The sequence below is a fragment of the Onychostruthus taczanowskii genome, unplaced genomic scaffold, assembly GCF_017590055.1.
Source record: "Onychostruthus taczanowskii isolate IOZ18803 unplaced genomic scaffold, ASM1759005v1 scaffold94, whole genome shotgun sequence".
Classification (NCBI taxonomy): domain Eukaryota; kingdom Metazoa; phylum Chordata; class Aves; order Passeriformes; family Passeridae; genus Onychostruthus; species Onychostruthus taczanowskii.
The window spans coordinates 1,742,077-1,763,418 of NW_024507435.1; the positions used below are offsets into that span (position 1 = coordinate 1,742,077).

Below are 21,342 nucleotides of genomic sequence, written 5' to 3' on the forward strand. Positions count from 1 at the left end.
AATCACCCCTCTCCCTCAAAAAAAACTAATCCAAACAGATATAATAGCTCTAATTCCCCATGTATGCTCAAACATAGCTCTTGCAGATGTGTTACCAGCTGTCTCTGAGCATCTATTGAAGTCTAACTACAGCCTTAGAAGGATGACAGCTGATGGTGAGCTCCGAAAGAACGTCCAGATTTCACAGAGCTCACTGCAAAACAGCTGCATTCTCATTTTTGATACAACACTTCAGAAATGTCCACTTGCTTTATCTGTAGTCTCAAATTTAGCCTTACCTAGTAAAAATTATTAAAGAGGATTCAATTGTTTTGCAGATTGGAGTTTCTAAAAAAATGGCTGAAATTTAAATAAAACTGCTGATGTTGAGACTGGCAAGACACAAACTGCAAGTCAGAAATGTCACCTAAACTATTGATTTGAAAATACCACATACTGTGATGTTTAAGGTACAAAAAACCCACTGCAGTCAAGCAGAAGCAGGATTTCATATGATGATAGCAAAGATATGGGTAAACGACAAATGAGAATTCTATGTTTTCCACTATGCATCATATGATTCCATATGAATTTGCTGCAAACAGCAATAAGCAGTTCAGAATCAAGGATTGACTGGAACCTGTCCCAGGAATAAAATTTTAAACTCCTTGAGATGTAATACTATAACAAATCTCACTTATAGAAGCGCTTCTATATGCAGAGCTAATGGAATGTTAATGGCTCTTTCTCACCATCTCTACAGGACAGAACAAAGAAAATATAAATTGCTGGTTATTCAGTCCCATCATACACACAAGTATAACCTGTTGGGCTAAGGAACAGAAAAGAGAAACCAAGGACCTTGATAAAATGCAGTTGCATCACTTGAATTACGTACCCAGAGGAGCCTCTTGCACTTCTAGGCCCCGTAAGCCACAAGGAAATCCAACAACAGGAAACTCAAAGCAATGAAGTAGAAGATTCTCAAGCACAACACAATTCCCAAGCAAATGGGAAAAAAATCTTGGCTTCATTTCCAGTGTAATACAAAATGGATCTTAGGTAATTAACATTATTCATTTATAATTTAACTTAAGGCATAAAGAGAGCAGCTTTACTCCACAGATTTCCTACTTTTTCAGTACATCTAATTCTGCACAAGTTGGCCCATGGCAGTGAACTTCCACATTTCCACAACTTTCTAATCTCCATTCATTTTCACAACATCCAGGATTAGAACTTTGCTATAGTTTGCAAAAGAAACCTAAAATTTATTCCTGTATCTGTTTCACAATCTTTTTTCTCCAAGTTCTGTCTGCATTAAGCTGTACCTAGAAGCCATTATTGATTTCAAATGCCTTGCTTCCACTTATTTCTCCTGATACCTAATGCCACAGGGAATATGGATTTAGGTTTTAGCCATCACTTTTAAAAGAGTTAAAATTATAAGCTATTTGAGCCAGATATGTCTAAACACTTATTAAATTGTAGCTTCCGGCTACTTATTGACTTTTTCAGAACTACCTTCACACCTCATCTATTTTCTACTTTATCAGTTTTCTGAAAAGCAGGAGATATGGGCTTAAGGTACCATATCCAGCAGCCACATAAGCCTCTGCTGTGGTTAATTCCCAACCATCATCCTCAGTTCAGACTATCAGCAAAATTTAGTGCTTGTGAAAGCTCCAGACTGAGCACAGCAGAAATTAAAGCTCACTCTTTACACACACAACCAGTAAATGCAGCACAGCAATCAGCAGTGCAAGCTTCTTCACAAAATCCCACCAAGTTTGGAAAAAGCTTCATCTGGAAACGTTTAGGACAAAGTAGCAGATCTACTTCTATACCCACTGAGCCAGAATAGTAAGGAAGCCTGCTCATGGCAGAGGAGTAAAGATGAGCTGGGAAAGAGAAGCAAAGACAGAGAAGGTGTGCAAAGGTGTATCCCATGCCCTGACAGATGCAGAGCAGACACACCAGCCCATGCAGCTGCTACAGAGCCATGCCTTACAGAGGCTGAATAGTTCTGTACCACCACTGAGATACCCATTACAGCCTCACACATTGTTTCTCTACTGTGTCTCCTGTCAATCCCATCTGCAGGTTTGATACCCTTGTTAGAGACAGTTTTGTTAAATTACTATCATTTGTACAAAAAAAGCACCAGAAAATATTCTTCCAGTACAGTATTGCATGCAATAAGACAAGGCTAGTTTGAAACTTTCAGCAGCACTTACAGGTGCTGAAGCTAAAACATGTCAGTTTTTCATAGAAAAATGTAGCTTTATGGTCTCAGAGTAGTTCAGTTTCATCAAGCACAAACCAGTTCGAACATTAGTTTGAGACATGTATTATTTGATGTAACAGCAGCTCCCAAAAATAAAAAGAACATTTTGACAAACAAGAGAAGGTGGGCGAGGATCCATTTTCTCATCTTATTTGGAAGCCACATCTCAAGATTTCAAGGACTGTCACAAGGAGTGATGTTGGTGTATTACAGCAGGCAGAGCTGCACTTTACAAGTGCACAGTGCTGTCTAGCAGTTCTCTATTCCTTCAAGGAAAAGCCAGAAGATTTGCTGGAAGAGCTCCATAGGTCAGTGACAGAAGGAATCAAAATTTTTTGGTTTGGGCAAGGTAAAGAACAACAACAGAAAACCTACATTTCATTACACAGCTCAAGGTATTGAAAAAGCCATTTTAACCTTTCTCCTTTCTGAAAATTGAAGATACTTCACTTCCTTACTTTTAAGACTTCAAGGCCTGTAGTTATCCACAATTTAATTTATAATTTTTGATGTGAGAGGGATCTTTATACAAACTTCTCTCTTTTCTTTGTCAGTGACTGGAGCTTCCTCTGGTGTCTCCCAGGATCAATATCCTTTCTTTGCATATTAATATCTTATGACTTCACCTTTTCTTTGCTTTCGAAGATGAATTTTAAAAAATAGGATATCAAGTTCCTATAAGTCACATAACCCATCCCACTCTGGCACATTATCTGCCCAAATGTTTGATACTGACATTATTTTTTTAGAAAGCTTTTGGTGAACTCTAGTGGTAAATCTTAAAAAAAAAAAAAGTCAAAAAACAAAAGTAAACTACTTTTCTATTTAATATATACTTTGCAGAAGTAAAAATGCTTATGGTTGTAAACTGCCTTGGCTAAAGGGTTATGGTCACATTAGGAAACAACATTATCTGTACCTCACCTTTAGTCTTTTAAACATTTTAGAAGCAAAAAATCCAACAGTAATTAATAAGAAGTTGCTAGATACAAGGGAAAGTGGTACAGTGGCAACAGAGGATACCAGGAGGCCCATGGCTACATGGAAAGCCTAGACTACCTACCTTCAGCTCATAAAGTTACTGATTTGTAACCAACAGTATTGGTTCGTAATTAGTCTTTATTTATTTCAACTGGCCTTGAAACCATAACCCTGAAAAACAGTACCACCTCCAAGTGCATTAACAGACCCCTTTAGGTAAGGAAACTTTAAAAGTTAAAGTAATCTGAGTGCCACCCTGTCTGGACGCTTCCAGCAAGATAGAGGAACACAAGTATCAATTCAGCTTTAGGGTCATCAGCACAGCTGGGCAGGATCTAAATTGAAATACAGCTGGTAATCCAGGCTATGAACACAGCATGGCTCACACAGCAGAGTCCCAGTAAAAGACAACATGGAATCATCAAGGTCTCCCAAAGTGCAGGCAGAGCAGATGGCTTCCTGTCTTTGAAATCACTTCATCTCCATTTCAGATTCATCCACATATTCAACCTTTATAAAGTACAGAAGTTAGCTGCCACAAAGTGCTTAACCCTTTTCTAAAGATCCCACTCTAAGATCTTCCAACTAAAATACTAAAATTGAACTCAGATAAAAGTATTTACTACTGTTCTAAAACGAGGAAAATAAAGATACCCCGAGATAACCATGTTAAATTCACATTTTCGTGTTGTCCTCTTCCTCAGTCTCACCAGCTCTGTCTCTGCTAGCAACCCTTCAAAATTCTGTCAACACAGGTATTTAGCCAGCAAGGATGCAATTTAGGTTGAATTTAAGCTCCACATATTAAGAGCTATAAAGCTAAGTTACTTTAATGTTTAGTATGTAAGATAATACACAGCACCCTGCCTATTGCTCCAATGGCCCTTCCCTTACTAAAAATCAATTATCATCATAAAGCAACAAGTACTTTACAGCACCTACTTGTAACTGTGGAAGAGAAAAGGTATTACGTTCTTTCAAAGGTTAAGTGCAGACAGCAAAAAGTGTGTTCTTGATGTAAATAAAAATTAAGAGTCTTCCAAATGCCAGAGAAGAGAATAGAACATCCTTTCGTTTGATTTAAATGAGATTCATAACAATTCTGTCATGTGAAAATCCTTTACAGTTACTGCCACATTCCATCTGACTCCAGGAAATACTGTGATGCTTTCCAACAGATACAGAGAACACGTTAAGAGAACATCTCTCCTGGATGAGGAATCACAGGGGCCAGAATGAGCTACAGGCAGTGTATGGACAATTGACTAATACCCACAAAAAATAAGTGGTCTAATGGTAGCTTGATATTGTTAACCACAGTCTTCCATCAAGAAATCTTTACAGTAATTTTTAATAATTTATTTCAAAATCCAAATAGCCATGACAGGGAGAGCAGGTTTATACATGTAATGGTAGTGGTGAAGAGGCAATTGTAATGGAGAGGGTACAAAGGCAGTAGACAGATTGACAGAAAAAAATCAGCAAATAAAAACACTAAAAGCACTACCAATCCAGGACAATTTCCAGTTTTGTATTTTTTCACATTTGAAAGCAAAGTATTTGTTACATCCTGGATACAATCTGCCAATTTGATTCTTAAAAATGACAGACATTTTATTGCCAAAAAAAGGAAATAAATTTAAAAAATAGTAAAGTTTGTTTGTTGTTTCCACCAAGTCTGGATTTAAAAAATAAAATATCTGTACTCAAACTTACAATAATATATTCAAAAAACAAACACCACAGCACCTTCAAAGAATCATTCAGGTTGGAAAAGACCTCTAAGATCTTAGAGATCTTAGTATTGCCAAGTCCATCACTAAACCACGTCACTTAGTGCCACACCTATGAGCCTTTTAAATGCCTCCAGGGATGGTGACTCCATCACTTCCCTGGGCAGCCTGGTCCGGTGCTTGACAGCCCTTTCTGTGAGGAAATTTTTCCTAATCTAATCCTCCCCTGGTAAAACTTGAGACCATTTTGTCTTGTCCAGTTGCTACCTGCCTGCGAGAAGAGATCGACCCCCACCTGGCTACAGCCTCCTTTCAGGCAGTTGTACAGAGTGACAAGGTCCCTTCTCATCCTCCCTTTCTCCAGGCTAAACAGCCCCAGATCCTCAGCTGCTCCTCATAAGGCTTGTGCTCCAGACCCTTCCCCAGCTTTGTTACCCTTCTCTGGACACACTCCAGACCCTCAATGTCTTTGCTGTGGTGAGGAACCCAAACCTGGATAAAGGACTTGAAGCACAGCCTCACCAGTGCTGAGTACAGGGGCACAATCCCTGCCCTGCTCCTGCTGGCCACACTATCGCTGGTACAGGCCAGGATGCCATTGGCCTTTTGGCCACCTGGGCACTGCTGGCTCATGTTTAGCCACTGTTGACCAGCAGCCCCAGGTCCTCTTTTGCTGGGCGGCTTCCCAGCCATTCTGCCCCCAGCCTATAGAGCTGCCTGGGGTTGTTGTGACTGAAGTTGGCTTCAACTTCGTACAATTTGCCTCAGCCCATCGATCCAGCCTGTCCAGATGCCTCATGAGAGCCTTCCTACCCTCCAGCAGATTGACATTCCCGCACAGCTTGGTCCTCAAACTGACTGAGGATGCACTTGATCCTCTTGTTTAGATCACTGATAAAAGTATTTATCAGGACTGGTCCCAACACAGCCCTGGGGAACAGTGCTTGTGACCGGCCACCAGCAGGACCAAACTCCCTTCACTACCATTCTCTGGGCAGAGAGCTTTTAATCCAGCAAACAGTGCATTCATCCAAAGCATGAGCAGCCAGCTTCCCCAGGAGAATGCCACGGGAGACAGTATCCAAGGCTTTACTGCAGTCTAGAAAAGACAACATTCACAGCCTTTCCCTCACCCTCTAAAGGGGTCACTTGGTCAGAGAAGGTGTGTCTCTTGACAGCTCCTTCAGCATCCTCAGATGGATACCACCCAACCCAACAGACTTACATCCACACGGCATAGCAGGTCACTGACCACTTCCCCTTGGATTATGGGGGTTTCATTCTGCTCTCTGTCCCTATTTTCCCCGTCAGGAGGCTGGGTACACAGAGATCAACTGGTCTGACTGTTAAGGACTAAGCAAAGACAGCATTAAGTACCTCAGCCTTCTCCTCACCTTTTATTTGTTTACAGTCTTATTTGTTACAAGCTTTTAGTAGCTATTAATCATCACTGGGTCCTGCAAGCACACACAGTGTATTTTCCATTAATCATCTTGCACTTAATACACAATGTTGCAAGTGGCTTTGAACCAATATATTTTGCCAAAACTTCCAAGTTGTAAAGCCGACAAAGCATGCGCTTCATTGCAGAGCTTCTTGCACTTGCCACACCTGAAGCTCCTTTATCAGGCCCCCCACCTGCAACCCAGGTGTTTGCAGTGTCCACACCCCCAACAACCCATCCATGCCAGGACTCCCATCATCTCTCAGTATGAAAACCAATTTTCAGCTCCAAGAACATCAGCAGATTTTGACAACTTTTGTCCAAGTTTCACAAGAGCCCTGAGATAATCCCCAAACCTTTGTAGCTCTCAGACTGCCCCACAGGGGGTGACTTCAGTTCTCCTGGACTCTCCAGCCCTCTGCACCCTGCCCTGCCTGTACCCCCAGGCAGCAGGTAAAGCCACCAGCTACACTCAAATCCAGAAGCCCTACACAGCCTGCTATTCCTGAGGCTGAGTAATTTATTTTTGTCCCATTCTGTGTAATCCTTAAATTGACAATTGGTATGGGATCATAAAAAAAATTATTACAATTGCTGTATTTGATTTTAAAATGTACACATAGTCCAAACTGCCGTACAAATGTGAACTCTTACACACAAAGCAAAATTACATCCTCAGATCAAAGCAAACACTCAAGATAACACGTGTAATTTCTTAAAAAATGTCCTGCACAAAAGAACATTAATTATTCACAACTTAGCCAGTGTAACTCTAGAAACAAGATCGATCTGCAGCAGATGGATTGAAGAAACTATTTTCTGAACAGTTAAAAAAAAAAAAAAACAAACTTAAATGTTTGAAGCTTCTAATACCTCATTTTTTGCTGAGGTTACTCGAGATCCAGCATTACATTTACTCTCAAAAGCAATATTCAGCAGTTATGACAAATAGATTATTACCCCTTTTCAAAACTTTGAATGACTTCTTATCTTTCTGTTCCCCACTATCTTTTTACAGTATCAATATACAGTTAACTTTTTTCGTTAAAAATAGAAGTTAATATTAAAGGCAAAGCCTTACTTCAGTGTCATAAAAGAAACAGCTGCTTCACTTATTTGACACTTTCTGATTTGTTGAAGTCCTAGCTGAGGACATTTAATGAAGATCTCTATTCTTTCAGGCAGGGTGTAACTTCAAGAAATTCGTGCAAGGCTTAAACTATCCAAAAGGTTTAGGCACACACTAAAAAGGTACAGATCAGTCATCATTAAGCTCAGGCTGAAGATTTAAATTAAGTAGGGGCAAAAACTGTGCATCATAAATATAAGAAAGATGACACCAAAAGCTTCTGAATTTTCTCAAGGCCTCTGAGATTAGCAAGGAAGCAGACTCAGGTTAAGACCATGTTTAGGAAGCACACAGTAAAATCACAGAAGGATACATTTTTTCAACATAGCCACAAGAAAACCCATAAAAAATTAACAACTGGAAAAAGTGCCAGTAGCATATATAAACAGGTATGTTTACTGACCCATCCATTTGAAACAAAAGGTTAGTGAAATAAATAATTAAGTGGTAGAATTTAATTGCTTAAAACCATTTACAAAAGCAAGTAAAAGCCACACATAACATTCCCATTTCACTGGCACACAGAAGTATTCTGAGAATTATGAAGAATTGAGTATTTACTAGAAAACAAACTCATGACATCTCTGTCAAATGCAGATATTCTGTATATTCCACCCTTGATTTCACAGGAAGATTTCAGTTTCAACATAGGCATTTAAGGGGTCTCTGTTTTACTACAGAAGCAAATTTGATACACACTATTAGGATGACTGTCTCAAAGAGGAACCTTAATATATCTGTTTCAAGCAGGTGTATATTAAACACCAGTACCTCTGGAAAAAGTGGGCATTATTCCTTTAAAAAGTCACTATTCATAGATGGTTTTTACTTCATTTTAATAATACACTGCAAATAATATGGCAATGAAGTTTTCAAGTTGCTTTTATGTCCTTCTTTGCTAATTGTACATCCAGTCTTTTTTTACCATGCATGAAAATATTAAAGGAATCTTACTAGCAGAAATAATCCTAGCTGGTAATTATATTTGTTGTCCACACATACAAAAAAATCTCAATATATGTACAAATAATCAACACATGTCAGCCTAGAGATAAAATACTATATGAGCTATAAGGTTGTTTGGGTTTTTTAATCCCTTCAAAGAAACTGCCATTGCATTTGAAAGAAAAATTCTGTATGACCCTTAAATCCTTTATTTTTTACACATTTATTACCACAAGAGACAGTCAATAGCCAGAATATTATCTTCAGTGCATTTTGTATTATTTGCTGATGCACTAAATAAAGTCGAATACACATGCATCTTCTGTTTTTCAATACACCAGTTTTGTTATCCACCGTGTATCCAAACGTGCCATGTCAAGTTCAGTGTCCTGAGCCTCACAACACAAAGCACTACCAGAAATACTTTGCAAAGCTACACTACAAGTATATGGGCAACCAGAGTAGTCTTGCAAAAAAACTACTATAAAGCACATGGGTTTCAGAAATATAAGTACCACCTTACTAGGGGGAAGATTTCATAGAGAAATGGCATTGTATGAATTACTTCCCCCAGGACGAAAGCAGGTTTCTAACCAATCTTTAACAACTAAGGACTCTTAGCAACCCAAAGGACTAGAAGACTCATCCAATAATGCCTACAACTTTATCTTGTCAGCACTCTGAGCTACCCAGCAAACAGCAGTATTTGCAGACATTTAACAGAGAGGCACAGACCAGCAAGGCCTTCCTAACAGCATCCCTGCACGCACCCAAAAAGCCAAAACAGCCACCATGCTACACCTTGCAATCACCCAAGTGAGACAATTCATCAGCTTTGGAAGCCAGATCAGCTACCACACATCCCACAGAAAAGCAAGCCTCTGTGCCTCTCCACAAGAGAACTTCAAATCAGCATTTTTGAGAAATAAGCTAAACTCCCTTCTTCCCACAGAGAACCCTTTCATCGTCTCTTATCATTGCCCCCACCATATATTCCGCTGTCCTTTTTTTTTCAAGGATATGTGACTAGGCAGCCATTCTCAACCTTTATTTACCTCTGAAGTCAGATGTTGTTATTTCAGACCTTATGTCTGCATATGCAAAAGCACATCTGCTTCTCCAATTCTTATGTAATGAAACAGAATCAGCCTTACCCATAAACGTTGTAAAGATTATAGTCTTTTCTGGGGTGTATGTTCCAAATCTTGTGTTAGCATTTTCAAAGGTAATTAACCACCTTGGAATGAAAATAAAAACAGAAATAGCCACCAAGACTCCCCACAAAAGATGTAGTCCAATCTGGAGGGTTACTCACCAAATCATACAGCATCCCAGAAATATAGAGTGGCCTTTAAAAATTTACAAAATATGATTAGATTAAAACCGGTGTTTAGCTACTATTACATGAAAACAGCAAATTCTCTCACACACAATGTTAAAACCGTATTCCTATTCTCCTATGGCTTTTCTGTCATATGAAATTAATATTATGAGATCCTGGAATGTTGCTGAGCTTTGAGTATGTAGTTCTGATAATTAATGAACCAGTTCACAAATGTCAAGAACAGGTTGGTATTTGCTCCAGATAATCTCTCTCCTGCCTTCCAAAGATCTGAAATTACATCAGTTTATAACACATCGTGGAATATTATGTCACAAGTCAAGCTGTGAAACACATTACAATTTAACAGGATATTGCTTCTGACAACATAAATTGATTCTTGAATCCTAAAGCAATCCCATTCTGCCCCGAACAAATTCAAGAGCTGATGGACATAAGACAATGAATGTATTCTTGGGTTTGAGTGGAAAGATTTCTAAGTCACATATACTGACCTTGTGTCATGTAAATGCACACCAACTCTACAGTAAATGACAAAAATTGATTTGGAGCAAAACTATATTGTATACTAAAATTCAAGCTGCCTTTCACCAGATAAATATTCATTAGTCTTCTTTCTTTCTTTCCCATACTAATCATACATGCATAGTGCATTCCTGCTTTAGACCCTTACCAAAAAAACCAGGATAGGCTTATCACACTAAAAATACATCAAAACATATAGTAGGTAGTTAAGAGCCTCCCTGCTGACTGTTTCTGGTTTTGTGGGATTTTTTTGTTTGTTTGTTTTTTTGGTGTTTTTTTTTGTTGTTGTTGTTGGGTTTTTTGGGGTGTTTTTTTGTTTGTTTTTTGTTTTTGGGTTTTTTGGGGTTTTTTTGGTTTTGTTTTTTTTTTTTTTTTTTTTGTTGTTTTTTGGGGTTTGGTTTTTGTTTTTTTTTTTTTTTGTGGGAAAAGTAAACAAATACACACAATACTTAAGCAGGGTTATGGTTGTTACCTTGATGCAACAGAAACACATCCTCCAATCTGAATGCTGTATAAATAAAGTAATGCACGGAAGACACAGCACGGGAGTTTCTCCCATAGCTAAAAATCAACAGAAAGTTGGGTATGAAAAGGATCTCTGGAGGTTATCTGGTCCAAATCCTTTGATCCAGGAGGACCACCCACAGCCAACTGCCCAGGACCACATCCAGATCCAGATGGCTTTTAAATATCTGCAGGCATGGAGACTCCACCACCACCACCACCCTGGGCAACCTGTGGACCTTCACAGTAAAAGAAGTGTCTCCTGGTGCTCAGAAGGAACCTGCTGTGCCACTGCCTGCCCACGGCTCCTGGCCTGTCACTGGCCATCACTGAAGAGAGTCTGGCTCCAGTCTCATCGCACCCTTCCTTAAGGTATTTAATACACATTGATGAGATTGCTCTGAGCCTTCTCTTCTCCGTGTTGAATAATCCCAGCTCTCTCAGCTTCTCCTCATAGGAGAGATGCTCCAGTCCCTTAATTGTCTTCATGGTCCTTCACTGGACTGTCTCCATTATGTCCATGTCTGTCTGCTTGGGAGCCCAGAACTGGACACAGCACACCAGGTGTGCCCTCACCACTGCTGGAGAGGGGGGAGGATCCACTTAAGAAGCTACACATTTTGGAATCAGGTTCATTACCTACACAATTCTTGCAATTACATATCTACAGTGTAAAAAAAAGCCTTAAAAGCTATAGCAATAATTAAAATGCAGTTGCAATTGTATACCTATAATGAAAAATGGAACTGCTACTTAGTCTCAAGAAGCAAGTGGTAAACACCACAGAAAAAGTAATCTTCATTACAGAGCTCTGACTGAAAGAGGTAACTTCTACTGAGAGAGCTTTCAAGGCTACTATTACTCTCTTCCTACAGTATGGATATCCAAGTTGCTTGTAAAACAGATCCCAGGCAGCCCAGTGTTTTAAAAGAAACTAGCCACTAGCTAAACAAAATGCAACATAAGTTGTCCCTCCTCTGGCACCAGAATCCTCAGCAAAAAACCAGATACTCTGAAGTGGACCAAGGTGCTTGCAATGCTCACAAAGCCACATTCAGCACGTAACAGGAGATGATTATTTTTATCTTTCTCACCCTCCAGGAAATATGAGCAGTAGAGCTAAAATACACAATACAGGTTTGGTCTACATGGTGATAAATTTAAAAGCCCTGCTCAGCTTCTCTTCCAGAAGATTTAAAATTTTACACAGTGCAGAGGATAAATGCAAGCAGTAACACCTTTTAACAAGTCAGATAATGATTTTTTAATTTGTAGGACAGTATTCAGACAAGAAAGAATATGAGGCAGACTGGAGCAGGGTCTTTATCCATGACCTTCTGTTGACACCTTGCACCACTGGAGAGTAAGTTCAAAAATACCAAGATGACAGCACATGTAAGGAAGCACAAACCAGCTCCCAAAACACTGCCTGACTACAGGTGTGATGTCCAGAGGCTTTAAACACAAAGTGCTTAGGCATCTGAGGAGAAGGAATTTAAATCAAGGTCTATCCCAAAGAATACCCTCCCTATAAAAGACAGTTTTCTGCTTACCCTAATCCTACTGTTACCAAATTTTGCCTCCTATGACACCATTCTATATGTCTCCATTTAAATATACTGTGTAAATGTAACTGGCACAAATTACACAAATAATTCAATGAAGTGCCTAGAATCCAACACTTTTGGTTGTGACACTTCTCCCATGCTCACAGAATGGCAAGCCAAGCAGCCTGGTCACAGCTAGTAAAAGGAGTCAGTTGAGGAAATCAACAGAAACAGAACTAAATAAGGCTCTGATGATTTTTGGTCAGCTTTCTCATTCACTGCTGCTATTATTTTTAGTACAATCAAGATAATGAAACATTTTTCAACTCCCTTTTTACACATCTTTTACACATTTTACATCTTTTACACATAATGTGTTCGTGTGCCCAGAAGCACTGTTACCTGATCACTAAAAGTGACTATCAATCTGTACAAGAATAATTCTTAAATCTCAGTAGTTAAAAAAAGTATTTTTTTCTACAGATATGAAAATTATTTCTGGAATCACTAACAATGACTTTCAGATACAAAAGTTAAAGAACATTTCTTGGAGGAAATGCATATTTATCTGTTTTGTAATAAGTTTCAAAACACATTTCTCCTTCAAGGTACACCGATAGACTACATAATATACTTTCTCCTGCATAATCAGATCTACTTTGAATTTCTGATGTTCATACAGTGTTGACATCAACCAATGTAATGAAAAAGTTATTTTTTCCTGTTAATCACTTAAATAGGGAAAATAAATTAATATTTCAAGATCAGCCTGAGCATGTGAAAAAATAAAAGTTACTTTCTTTGAACTTAGTCTTATGAACGCCAAACATGTACTCAAAGACAAAATATGCAAACCACAGGCAAAGCTCAGGCTTTCAAACACAGCTTATTGTTCTGCCTAGTGCAGTGTGTAAAGCTAAAGAAACATGCAGCCATCAGCAACAGCAGTAAATCATTGTGTAAAACCAGCCACTTCATTCCTTACAGAAATTCTTTGGTCCTCTCTCCTACTCTCTCCAGTTCTGGCCCACACACACAATTTACATTTTATTGACACTGAACAGACTTGGGGCACAGCTTCACAAAGCCTCCCTCAAGTAGCAGCCCAAGCTCTAGCAGCTTCCCTCTTTCTCATACCACCCTTTCACGGGAATGATATCACTATAAAGATTAGCCAGATATTTGTCCTGGGATAAAAAAAATGCACCAGGCCAAAGGACTGCCTCTGTTGTAGTGACCTGTGGGATGCAGCACATCTGCATTGGCCCAGCTGGGCAGGCAGGGAACACAACAGCAGCTGCTCACACTGGCATTGCTGCCTGCAGCAAGCTACGTGCAGCCAAAGCATGGGAAATCACTTTCCAACGCCATGAAGACACAGGTACGGGGACTGGAACCATGAAAATTTTTTTAAAAAGTTGACTGTCCTACATTAATGTGCTAATAGGCAAATTAGTTACTGTTTAGGAAGCATACAAGTATATTACCAAAGTAATAAACTTACTACAATTTAGAATGTACTGAAAGCAAATCAAGCTCAAAAAGAACTAGTCACATGCAAGTGGCTGGATTATTTTGACATGCAGAGGTAGGATTTTTAAACACATGTTGTGGAACTACAGAGCACACACAGTAAAATTTGTTAGTGACTTGACAGCCAGGTTTCAACTGCAATTATTTTCCACCAGTCTTTGAAAAAGTGTAGGATTTTAGTAAGTTTTCAGAGATTTGAGTAATATCAATTCAAGCCTGTAGATCTGAAAGAACAATGAATATTGATTATGCTTCAAAAGGAAGGCAAAATTAACTAGGAAATATTCTGAACACAAATGGCAATTTACTGTCAAGAACACAACAAATTGACAGCTCACACTATCAGTCATGAACATGGCAAGGAATCAGTGCTTCTGCAACAAATCAATGGAAGAACTAAGGGAGAAAAAAAAGAAAACTACAACAAAACTCACACACACAAACAACACAAACTATCACCTGTATCTATTTTTCTACATCTTTGATGAAGAATGAGCTTCAAATTTGAGTCCTTGGTAAGGTAAATTAAATTTGGAAACGTGCCACCCAGCACATGAATGTGCTCCTGAAAGGTATTACTGATAGAAACACTTCATACTCATGTTGCCCTTTTAAATCTTGTGTTTGTTACAAAATGCTAAGCAGATTTTTTTTCAAGTGGCTTCCACCCAATAATAGGTCATGCATAAAAAGAGTTAATGCCCTGAATTCTGTGTAAAGCTTATTTCACTCAACAGAAAGCAAATCATATGCAAATTTCTTAACTGAAAGTATAGTGTGGGGCTAATAAGCACATGAATGCTTCACTATGCAAAATCCATGCAAATACCTGCAAAAGTTTTTAACCTGGGAATATTCAATATTCAAAATGCATGCAAATACCTATGAAAGATTTTAACCTGGGAACACTGCCTGTCACACTACCTTTCTGTGTTTTGTGCACATTGTAATATTTTTCATAACCATAACATCCGCACTCCTATAATACAAAATACCAAATCAAGTGATTAGGCAAATTCCAAAAGAAACCACTTTGAGAAACATCAAATAATAAAGAAGGTCATATTTATATAACACACAGACTGTTTGCATATGAACACAAGTTTGCACAAGGGTTGGGTCAAACTGAAACATTCGGAAAGGATGCTTCCTCCATGAGGACATACTAATGCTGGATTAAGAAAGATTTGTTAGACTGTTTTCAATGAACACAATTTTTCCTCAAATGAAGCACTTGTAGCACCCTAAATTCCTTTTAAACAATGCAACTTGAGAAATAAATCAGTACAAAACAGTGCAAGAATAAAAACATTCCTAAAATGCCATGCAAACCTTAAATTAGGAGATTTTAGGTAGCACTGAAGATTTACTGAGATGTCATAATGTCTAATTTTCTCAAATGCCATGTTTTTTTTAGGTAAATTAACTCTATTTATAGTTTTTTGTCAGGCAGTAGCATCAAAGTCCCCATATGTTAACAAATATGAAAAAAATGTTTCTGTTTTAGGCAATTACAAATTTGTAACTGAGACTTCTTCAGCAAATACTGAGAAAGAAGTATGGAATGATACTGAAGCAGAAGCGGTTCATGAACCTCAACACACAGTAATATAGTCTCACCAAAGCAGAAATAATCATCATAAGACTAAGAACTGGTGGACTTAGAAATGATGGACTTCTGTTAAGTAGCCTTCAATAAAACAAAAAATGAATTTTAAATTAGAATTGCAGACTTGGATTTCACTATTTTTCCTTAGATTTGCTGTTCCCATTTTCATCCTCTACTTTAGAGGAATAATGCAATTGGCTACCAGTCTTATTAAAAAGTCAGACAGCACATGCACATTTAACATCTAATAGAACAAACCAAACAGACTGAATAAAGCTTGAAATGTGTGAAGTGATGAAAACTTCAAAATCAAAATGGTTTGCATATGAATCATTTAGACCAGTTTTTACAGATTAATACTGAAGTCATGCATTTTCTATTAAGTGTTTCTTACACATTTCAAATTCGCTTCACATTTGGCTTCTTTCATTACATGCCTGCCATTGGTGAATTTTCTTTTGCCACAATGTGCTATGCAGGCAATATGACACAGTGACAATGTGGGCTGCAAGTGTTTCATTGTTCTTAAAATTATGACCTTCTTTTAGTCACTGGTGTAAAGATCATGAAAGCCAGGGTCAGCTATAGCACTGTGAAGTTTCAATGCTCAGGCTACTATCAGCCCTGCAAAAATGCACTGGAGTGTAAGGTTTGAAAAAAAAGCTGCTATTTATCTGTCCTGTAACTAGTGACTCAAAACTCTCCTGCTTTCTGTGACAGTCTTCACTGAATTTTGCTTAAGTGTTAATGTTAGAAGGCTGTATCTGAATGCTTTTTTGGCTGGGGAGCAGGCATGAGATGTATAAAGCAAAACAATTTTGAAGAGCATCTACATCTCTGCCTGCTATTCACATCATAGCAACAGATCTGCATCTCCATCAACACTGCAGTGCATTGAGGTGATGCATCAAACAAGTGTCAAGAGGTGATGAATCAAGCCCTCAGAGGGCTTTCCTCTGAACAACAGACATACAGAATTAAATTTTTTTTTGTCCATAATTCTTTTTTTTTGCTAAAAAGAACAGTAGGTCTTGCTCTTCTTACCATTCCAGTAACCTGGCCTCCTTGAACAAACTGAGCAGCCCATAAGCCAAACACCGGTACAAGAGCCATTCCTGCTGGCCAAGTACAGCAGGTGATGCCACAAGATTAAGCCAGTACTCCTCCTTGAAAGACAAATGACTCACTAAGCCCACTACCAGACTTCTCTTCAGCTCCTTTTACTTTAAAGAAGGTATCAGTCAAACCTCAAAGGAGGCTTTCTCACTATTGTACAGATCTGCCTGTACTGCCCAAGACCTCTGAAACAGCAACAAACCAGCCTAGCTCTGAATAACCAGGAGACTGAAATCTATGAATATGAGGAGATATTTTTATCCACTAAATGAGCTGCATTTGTGGAAGACTAAGGTAAAGAGAATAGTTTCCATTATAACAGCATGAATAGAAGCCTTTTTCTTTAGGCTGGTAACTTGCCAAGTGGAAACTATAACCCGCATCTCTTATTAAGGATTTGGAATAAATCCAACATCTGTTGTAACTTAACGTCAAAAGGCAATCTCAAACCTGCACTTGAAACTTTTTAAACCTACTACACACCCTCTCCCATGATAACTGATTTACTGAAGGTGCCATCTCACCCCCAGTGTTGTTTACAAAGAAGAGCTTATATACAAAAGTGGATGATTGGCAGGAAAGCTGTACATCAACAGGCAGCACGGACACATTCCCCAGCCAGTGTGCCATTACAGTTCAAGGCAATGTTTTAAATGTTTGCTGCAGGCACATTTCTGTAGTCAGTTCCTACTGCTGTGTCGACAATTCCCAGTAACTCCAGCAGACTTTTTAGCACAAGAACCACCTTGTGGATGGGCTGGTCGGATAAGCCACTCAAATTAATTTCGATCAAGTGTGTACCAGCAAATTGTTTGCCTCATGGCACTGTAAGTTTAATTTCCCCTCTACTTAAAAAAAAAAATCTATTTAGGTTTGAAATTATTTGACTTTCAAAATCAGTGGTAACACATTTTAAATACATCAATACTGAAGTTCAACAGAAAACCTACCTTCCATTTGAAAAAATACAGGAAGTGAAACACTTAAAATTTCATTAAATATCAATTCGCAAAAAAATGGAAAAGATCCTTACAGTGTTACAAACTATACTTTTAATGGTTTTCAAACACAGCTTTTTTCTCCTTTTATATATGAATCAATATTAAATGTTTAAGAAATTCTTATTAAATGTCAGTGAAAATGTTTCAAGTTACTATTATTTTGGAGTAAAATATAACTTTTTCTGCATCATTCCTAACTAGAACCGTGAAGATCACTATCTCTCATTTCAATCTTAGTCCTCTAGTCATTTCGACTAGCAGCTTGTTGAAACTGAAAAATGGCCCAAAACACATTAAAAACTTAAATTAACACTTCATTGAAGAAGAACAGATATTTTCCCCCTCTGCCTAAAGCCTGCCTTTTCTTCCAACCAAACTGTAACATTTGACACAATGGAACATTCCAGTCAGAACGAAAAATGCTAAAAATTAAATCTGTTTTTCTTTAAACAATTTTAATCATTAACAGTAGCTTCTGACAAAGCAATATAAAGTAACATGCTGAAGTTTATGCCAACACATGAATAGTAGCAAATTCTTAACCATTACAGTCTTTCAACAATGCTAGCCACAAAACATGTCACCACTTCAACACTTGCAAAGATTAAACGTTATCTTTAGGGTGACTTTGCTGCTTTGAAGCAGCTTTGAATATCAGCTTGGTTTGAAAAGTAAGACAGGAAGGCTTCAAGGTTAAGCATAGTAATGTAAAGCCACTTGCTTTCTATTTTACTGTAGTTAAGAAGCACAACTTTAACTTCAAACTCATGTCATAAAGTAATAGGCTGCTCTGAATTCCAGTCTCTAAGTAATTTATAACTTCTATCAAAATCCTTCTTTGCTAACCACAAAATACACTTCTTTCTATATTTGAGAAGATGTGCAACTTCGAGACAGACTTTTGCAGATTCTAAAACTTCACATTTTCACGTGTTAAGAATAATCACAAAGTATTTTTCTTTACCAACTAATTAATGGCTAACTTTTCCTTTGTCATTTATGTAAATCTGTATTTTGGATGGAAACCAAAGGACTCAAAAACTCTGTAGCATGCATGGAAAAGCCTCCACTTCCTCGTCCCTTCACCTGAGCAGCTCCAGGAGAAAAATGTGCTCAGGTGGTGTCACCATCTTTTACTCCTTAAGCTTTTGGCCCACTGTTAAGAACTTACTTATAAAACACATAAAACTGTTAAGAACTTACCTACAAAACTCTACACAACATGAGGGGGGTTTGTGCTAGATAGCACCACCCCATTTCTCTACACTAGACTACATGTCATTTTGAAATCACTTCCATACCAAACAGGGACTGCACTTAGGAGAACAGTACTTAAAATTTTATTCTGTAATATTTTCATTCAAAGACGTATAGGCACAGATACAAAGGATACCATGGGAGAGATATGTAAATTCCCTTTCTCTGGCAGGCTTTGGGATCAGGGAGTGGCAATATACATCTCTATTTCACACACAGTCACATCTTTTAAAAATACAAAAGCCAAGAAGTTTAGTCCAAAACTCACGTGATGAATAAAGACAGAAAAAGCAGTACAGTATGAAACTAATCTTTGTGTACAGGTTGTAAATATTAAATATTATGAAGAGCTTTAACATCTTCCTGACAGGCAAATACCAATTACATTTATGAAAGTTGAAAAAATCCTTCTGACACTGCACAAGAAATACTTACTCCTCATAAAGAAAATAAATTTTCTTAAGAATTTTCACACTTACTTAATATTATTGCTGTTTGTTAAAACCCAGTGATTTCATAAAATAGGCATATTTTTGTTCTCTGCACTGAAAGCTGCACAAATTGCAAGAATATTATCTGAATAACAAATAATCCTTACAACTTCTTCCACATACTCTTTGGACAGTTAGGTGATGCAAAATAACAGTAGTACAGGATAAGTGCTATTTGCTTAGTAATTTCCTCACTGCTGACACGCTGGCCAGTCTCTCTTTGTCTAACAGTCTGGCAGAAGGGCATACAGGCTCTTTCACAAGAAGGTGTCAAAAACATGAGAGCAAGTGAGTTATGAAAGAAGCTGCTTCTAGACCCATAGGTAATGACACCTCACCTAATATATGAGGTATGAACTCATTCCTCAGTGTTTGGCCCTGAAGATACTTCCAGTAATGAATTTCAGGAGCTAAGCTTACAGCACATACAAAAGCACTGTATTTTAAAATCTAGCTTTTTGTGGTTTTAGCTTAGCTGCCTGTCACAACAGTAGCAACACAGTAGTGTAACAAGTCATATCCCTTCCAATGTTTCTCACCTAGTATGAGCTGAAACTCTCAGTTTTGAGCATTTTCTCACTGATCATTCTCTACATCAAACCTCATTTTCACAGCTCCTTTAATTAGATGTGTCTGTCCAGTTACTCAGAAAACGCTGCTCATACCACTTTAATCATAGGCACCACTTTAAATCAAGGAAAAAAGCATTCATAGAACCACAAAAGCAACACAAAAGAATTGGTCATTTCTCACCAAGAGTGAGCCACATGCTGTAACAGAGAAAAACAAAGTGCAATCAAACTGTAAATTAAAATGACTACATACAAATCACCATACCTGACACAAATGACAGACCTGATTTTTTTTTCTTACTATTATCCTTTTAAAGAGAATAAAAAACTAGCTTGTTAGCTTTAGCAATCCTGCTCCTTTTGACACTAGTAGGAAAAATAACCCCCAACTTTCAAGACAACTTAGCTCTTTTTCTTTCACAATCTTTCAAATCAGACACTTTCAACACAAAACCAAGCCTTTTCAGACTCTTGATCTTCAAGCTTCAGCTTGCTCCTCCTGTCTCTCTTCTGTGTCTCACTAACAACTTTCTGTGCCTCCCTGTAAGATTCTTCAAAGCAAGCCCTAACACGCTGCATATGCAACTTCTGTCTAAATAAATTAAAGAAATGATCCATTTAGACAAAGACTAGTTTCCAAAAAAAAAAAAAAAAAAAAAAAAAAAAAAAAAAAAAAAAACCAGAACTTCAATCTCCTGAGAATTTACCTAGAATAAACTTAATAACATTACTGCATACAACTATTCCTTCCTGAATCTCTGCAGGAAATCTCAGTGTTCACAGAAAGCCAATGGATCACATGTGATTATTTATTATTTTTCCCCTCTCTTCTTTCCTTTTTCCTCCACACCCTGGGAAGTAACGACATCTAAGTGACGTTTGGTGGACGAGTATTTCAGTGCTCTGGCAGGGACAGAGAGGCTCTGCTTGGGCAAGGCAGCAGCTCAGGCGGGCCTTGCCCAAAGAAGCAAGAATTCCAGCTGGTCTGCACAGGCCAACACACACGGGAAAGCCTTTACACGTGCAGAGTGGCAGCCACTTACCTGCTTCTGAACACAGAACCAAGGGAATACAAGTGGGAAGTGCTGCTTCCCTGGAGCCCCCTCGAGCAGCCTACCCCCTCTGCCTGTCTGCTGCTCAATGCAAACACCATGTATGGAACTGAGGGCACGCAGTGAGAGGGATCAAGAGATAGCTGCCCCACCAAAGTAGCCCAAGGCAGGCTGTTCCTGGGGAGCAGCATTCCCAGAGCCAGTTTTCCATCTCACAGCCACTCCGGCGGCGTGTGCCTTGCCTCCAATACAACGCAGTGCAATCCAGCAGCTGGCCATCACAGATGGCAGGCAG

General features: G+C 38.4%; 1 protein-coding gene across 1 annotated transcript in view; it reads right to left on the bottom strand.

Moving 5' to 3' along the window:
* Window positions 1–21,342, bottom strand: part of CDKAL1 (CDK5 regulatory subunit associated protein 1 like 1) — a 380,101-nt gene that overhangs the window by 322,370 nt on the left and 36,389 nt on the right. The gene's annotated exons all lie outside the window — the stretch shown is intronic.